Source organism: Pipistrellus kuhlii, unplaced genomic scaffold, assembly GCF_014108245.1.
Source record: "Pipistrellus kuhlii isolate mPipKuh1 unplaced genomic scaffold, mPipKuh1.p scaffold_m20_p_44, whole genome shotgun sequence".
Taxonomy (NCBI): Eukaryota; Metazoa; Chordata; class Mammalia; order Chiroptera; family Vespertilionidae; genus Pipistrellus; species Pipistrellus kuhlii.
The window spans coordinates 686,418-692,581 of record NW_023425545.1 but is presented as its reverse complement, the minus strand read 5'-3'; positions in this window follow the sequence as shown (position 1 = coordinate 692,581).

The window sequence follows — 6,164 nt, the reverse complement described above, 5'->3', positions numbered from 1 at the left end:
GCATGAAAAACAATGTGGCGTCACATAAAAGTTAGGGTGGTAGCCGAAACCGGTGTAGCTCAGTGGATAGAGCGTCGGCCTGCGGACGGAAGAGTCCCAGGTTCGATTCCGGTCAGGGGCATGTACACTGGTTGCGGGCACATCCCCAGTGGGGGGCGTGCAGGAGGCAGCTGATCAATGTTTCTCTCTCATCGATGTTTCTAACTCTCTATCCCTCTCTGTAAAAAAATCAATAAAATATATTTTAAAAAAGTTAGGGTGGTGGGCTTATCAGAAGGTGTGGCTATGTCGGGCTGGGTCCCCCCTCCCTGACCCCCCCATGGACCAGCCAGGTCCTGAGAATACGGGGCTGCCACCCCGTGGGTGACCCTGCAGCACAGAGGACAAGTGCATGGCCACACGGTGCATGGCCGAGGCTCAGAGCTCCCCCCCCCCCCCCGCACCCCTGGGACCACTGGGCCCACGAGCACCACCTGCCACAGCCCCACCCTCCCACCTTCCCACTTCCCGGCCCCTCCGCGGAAACCGAGGTCAGGGAGACAGGCACCCCTTTCCTGCTTCCAGGATGGGGCCTCAGCCCGCACGCCAGCTCTGTGGGAGGCAGCCACACCCGGCCACTGATGCCCCGGCCACTGATGCCCCGGCCACTGATGCCCCGGCCACTGATGCCCCCGCCTCGGGCTCGGGTGTGGCCAAGCCACCAGGCAGGGGCAGGAGCCCAGCCTGGAGCCACAACCGGAGGCCCCCCCCCCCCGCCCCCCGCACCCGTGGGCCCAGCAGGTGGGCAGGGGCTGCGTCAGAGGAGGTCACAGGGCGGCACAGCCCCGGGGCTGCTGCTGCTGAGACCTGGGAGCTTCCTGGAGGGGGTGCCTGAGCTGCTCTGTGGGGAGGGCGGGCGTGTGCTCAGCCCAGAGGAGAGTCAGGGACTCCCCAGGCCCCAGGGGACGGCCCCCCCCCCGCCCCAGGCCCTGCCCAGCCCAGCAGCGAGGGCCCTGGCCTCTGCGTGGTGCACACCCACCCACTGGCACCCGGGCCCCTCTGCCTGCACCTTCCGCTGGCCAGAGGGCTGCTGGCCAAGCGCGTCCCCCCGGGACCCCCCCGCCTCTGCCCCTGGGCAACCTGGCAGGCTTGGCACTGGCCCCGTGCAGCATGGCAGGGGGGCCAGCGCCGGCCAGGCTCCAGGAAGGGGAAGAACTGGGAAACAAAAGCCAGCCAGCCCTCCCACCCCACTCCCCTGCACCCGCCCCGGGCCCCGGTGTGCCCCCTTCTCCCGGCCGGCCGGTCTCAGAACCCGCAGCGCCCTGCTGGCCAGGGGACCCGGAGGGCAGGCGGGTGCCTCCCGGCGACCTCTGACTGCCTTCCCGCCCCTGCCCCTGCCCCTGCCCTGCCCTGCCCTGCCCCTGCCCCTGCCCCTGCCCCTGCCCCTGCCCCTGCCCTGCCCCTGCCTCTGCCCCTGCCCCTGCCTCTGCCCCTGCCTCTGCCAGGCGGGGGCCTCACCTACCTGGACGCCCTCCCCGCGCCAGGCTCCTGGGCTCCTGGGCGGCGGGCTCCTGGGCAGCGGGCGGCGGGCGGCGGGCGGTGGGCGGCGGGCGGCGGGCGGCGGGCGGCGGGCGGCGGGCTCCTGGGCGGCGGGCGGCGGGCGGCGGGCGGCGGGCGGCGGGCGGCGGGCTCCTGGGCGGCGGGCTCCTGGGCAGTGGGCGGCGGGCGGCGGGCGGCGGGCGGCGGGCGGCGGGCGGCGGGCGGCGGGCGGCGGGCTCCTGGGCGGCGGGCGGCGGGCGGCGGGCGGCGGGCGGCGGGCGGCGGGCGGCGGGCGGCGGGCGGCGGGCGGCGGGCTCCTGGGCGGCGGGCGGCGGGCGGCGGGCGGCGGGCTCCTGGGCAGCGGGCGGCGGGCGGCGCTCGGAGCTCTCGGCCGGAGGCGGGAGCGCGGGGCGCGGCGGCGGGAGGCCGCTTTATGGGCGGCGGCAGGTAGAGGCGGCGCTGGTGAGTCAGGCCGGGCGCATTCCTGCACGCGGTGCACACCTGTCGGGGCAGGAGCGGGCGCAGCCGGCCCGCCCCTCCGGAAAGCACTGCGGCTCCGGCTCCGGCCCGGCTCCCGGACCCGGGCGGCGTGGCCGGGGAGGAGCCACCCTGAGCTCCAGTCCTGCCCGGGCGGCGCGGCCCTCCCACCCCTCCCGCTCCCGGTGCTGGGGCGGCCCGACGGCAGTGAGCGGGCACCACGCCCCCTCCTGTGCCAGCGCAGGGGCGGGCCCAGAAACTGTCCCAGCCGGGTCTGCCCTTCGCTAGGTTCTCCCGTCCCCTCCCGCCCAGCCTCCACGTGTGTCCAGAGGGCGGTCAGCTAGGACGAGGGCCCCCAGGCAACCACTCAAACCTCCTTCCCTGGTGAACCACCACCACCCAGAGGCCAGCGCCCGCGATCGCTGCAGTTCTTCACGTGCTGGTTCACACACCTGCCCTCCCGCCTCCCCCTGCCCTCTCTCCGGGGCTCCAACAAAGCTGGAGCCTCCAGGCTGGCCAGACCCCACCGTCTATTTCTCCAGCCCCACCCGCCAACAGTGCCACTCTGCAGGTCTCTGGCAGCCCGGCCGCACCCTGCCGCTTCCGGCCACCACGCTGGTCCCAAAGGACCTGCCTGAGGTCTCTCTTCTCCACTGGCTGGACCCTGAGGAAGGGCGCTCTAGCACATCTCTCTGTCCCCAGCTCCTCGCACAGTCCGGCACGTGTGGTGCTCCCTCAGGCGAGCAGTGCTCCACCCCGGGGTGGCCGAGCCCAGGCGGTTTGCTACGCGGCCTCCCCCAGCCTCAGGGCTCTTGTGGGTCAGTGATGGTGGGAGCAGCTGGGAGCCACTGCCCAGCCGCCTCTGAGTGCTGCCCTGCACGGGCATTCGGCAGGCTGGCTCTGGGCTGGGAACACTGCGGAAGGAGCCCGCTTGGTGGCGGTACTCAGGTCTAAGACAAGCCCCCGGTTCCCAGGTTTCTGGGAGTCTGGAATGTCCTAACCTGGAGTCTGTGTGTGGACCTGGGGGCGGGTGAAGGGATGGTGGTGTCTGTGAACCATCTGAGATCATGTGCAAAACTCCAGGCGTGCCGAAACCGGTTTGGCTCAGTGGTAGAGCGTCGGTCTGCGGATCGAAGGGTCCCAGGTTCGATTCCGGTCAAGGGCATGTACCTTGGTTGCGGGCACATCCCCGGTAGGGGGTGTGCAGGAGGCAGCTGGTCGATGTTTCTCTCTCATCGACATTTCTAGCTCTCTATCTCTCTCCCTTCCTCTCTGTAAAAAATCAATAAAATATATTTTAAAAAAATTAAAAAAAAACAAAAAAACTCCAGGCGTAGCCCTGGCCGGTGTGGCTCAGTGGATAGAGTGTCGGCCTGCAGACTGAGGGGTCCCAGGTTCGATTCCAGTCAAGGGCATGTACTTTGGTTGCAGACACATCCCCAGTAGGGAGTGTGCAGGAGGCAGCTGATGGATGTTTCTCTCTTATGAAGTTTCTAACTCTCTATCCCTCCTCTCTGTAAAAAAATCAATAAAATATATTTAAAAAAAAAACAAAGGAAAACCCCAGTGTACGTGGTATAGGGGATGTGACTGGCTGGGAAGGGGCCCTTAGTTTACTTGTATTCCCAGCTAGGTTACTGGCCCCAAGGGGGTTAAGAATGACTGCGTTCCATATTCATTCGATACAAAATAAGACCTGCCTGTTCCGCTCGCAGGCCACAGGGCCAGCGTGAGGCCGGCGTGCAGGGCCCACCCTCGGGGCTCTGCCAGGACAGGGCTCCATACCGCCACTCCCACTGCCCCGCACTCCCACGGGGCCCGGCAGGCCAGGCCAGAGCACCCATTAGTTCAATCCCTTATTCATGTTACATGTGAACAGTTTGGGGGCAGTGCCAACCGCCCCGTCTGAGGGAGAGGCCTCCAAGGTGGACAGTGGCTAGGACTGGTCTCTCCGAGGGCCAGGGGTTGCCAGTAGACACCCTTTAAGATGATAATTCCCCCAACTTTACTTTGAATATTTTCAAATATGTAAAAAAGTTGAAAAGAGTATAAAGACCATTTGCATTTTTACTACCTGGACCTAACCAAGAATTAACATTTTGTCATATTTATTTTGTATGTTTGTCATGTATTACTTTATCCCTCACCCTCACCCCCAATTAGCAATAACCATGCCTTGGATACACCTACGTTACTGTCACTGCTCAAAGCTAGGCATAGATTTTTCTATTTGAATTTAAGATATCATGACATTCTCTCTCCACACTCCAAATGTGTGTCTGGTTCCCTATACAACCACAGTAACTTTATCACACCTAAAAAAATGAACAAGAATGTCCTAATATCGGACTCAATCCTTTTAAAAATTTCTTAGTTGTCCCCAAACTGTTGTAATGATTTCCTTTTGAATTAGCATCCACCCCATGGCACCCATTTCGACTGCTTTCTCTCTCACTCTAAAACAGCACCTGCCCCCATTGACCTTAAAAGCCAGCTGACCTGCAATGTCCCTCTGTCTGGATTTGTCTGGTTGATTCCGCATGGTGTCACTGGGCTTGGTTTTTTTAGCCTCCTGCAAACTGGAAGTTACATCTAAAAGTCTGATTAGATTCAGGTGAAACATTTAAAATATATATTCTTATTCATTTCAGAGAGGAAGAGGGAGAGAAACATCAATGATGAGAATCACTGATCGACTTCCATTTGTTCACGTCCTTTTGCCCATCCGGGGTGTGCCCTCCCTCTGGGCCTGTGTCCTTGACTGAAATTGAACCCAGGACCCTTCAGTCCGCAGGCCAACGCTCTATCCACTGAGCCAAACCGGCTAGGGCCAGGTGAAATGTTTTTGGCAAGAGGGGTCTTAGGTTGTGACAGCCATCAGTCTTCTTTGTAGAAAATCGTTTTTCACTTGGTGATTCAGAAGTAATCTAGAGCAGGGGTCGCCTTGTCACCCTGCCCGGTTTCCTGTTACTCTCAACGAAGGATCCACTATCAATCCTTGCCTGGATTGTTCTTTTGACGTTGCAGAATTGTGACTTTCTGTTTCTACATTTAATAGGAGGCATCCTTCTGATAAAAAAAAAGAGAGGTTCCCTTCATCAACAGGGGATGAACTATGTGCCTCCAAAAACACAGGGGGAATGTTGCTTTTATTTTTTTTTTTTTGTTAAAAAAAAAAAATTTTTTTAAATCCTCACCAGAGGATATTTTCCCATCGATTTTTAGAGAGTGGGAGGGAAAGACAGAAACATTGATGAGGGAGAAAAACATTGATTGGCTGCGTCCTGCACAAGCCCCAACCAGGTGGGGAGGAGCCTGTAACAGGCATGTGCCCGTCAGAATTGAACCCGGTACCCTTTGGTATCCGCTGAACCAAACTGACGAGGGCAGTGGTCAGCAAACTCATTAGTCAACAGAGTCAAATATGAGCAGTACGATTGAGATTTCTTTTGAGAGCCAAATATTTTAAACTTAAACTTCTTCTAATGCCACTTCTTCAAAATAGACTCGTCCAGGCCGTGGTATTTTGTGGAAGAGCCACACTCAAGGGGCCAAAGAGCCACAGGTGGTTCTCAAGCCCGTTTGCCGACCATGGGGCTAGGGGTAAAAGTTTTTTTAATTACTATTACAAAGCAACCCAATTAAAAAAAAATTGCCATCTTATTTTTTAAATGTATAGTTCAATAGGTTAAGTATATTCACATTTTTGGGCAACAGATCTCCAGAACTTTCTCACAGAAACTTTATGCTTATTAAACAGCCCCTGGGTACTGTTCCGTCTGCCTCTTTGACTTTTACTCCTTTGGTAAAGCTCCCTCCTGAACGTGGAATCACACACGCGTGTCTGTGACCGGCTTGCTTCTCCGAGCACCGTGTCCCAGGTTCCCAGCTGGTGTGGCAGGGTCAGATTCCTCTTCTCCAGGCAGAGTAAGGTCCCCTGTATGTCTGGGCCACTCCTGTTCACCCACGGCCTTCAGCGGAGCCTGGTTGCTCTCGCCGCTGGGACACTGTGACTATGGAACTTCGAGCCCTGCTTTCCTTTGGGACATATACCCCAACGTGACTGAGGAACCACATGGCAGCCCCATTTATTCGAGGCCCCATGGTCCATCGCAGGGGCCCCTGGTGGAGGCTGCAGGGGCAGGGGAGGGAGGGGAGACGGCAGGGCA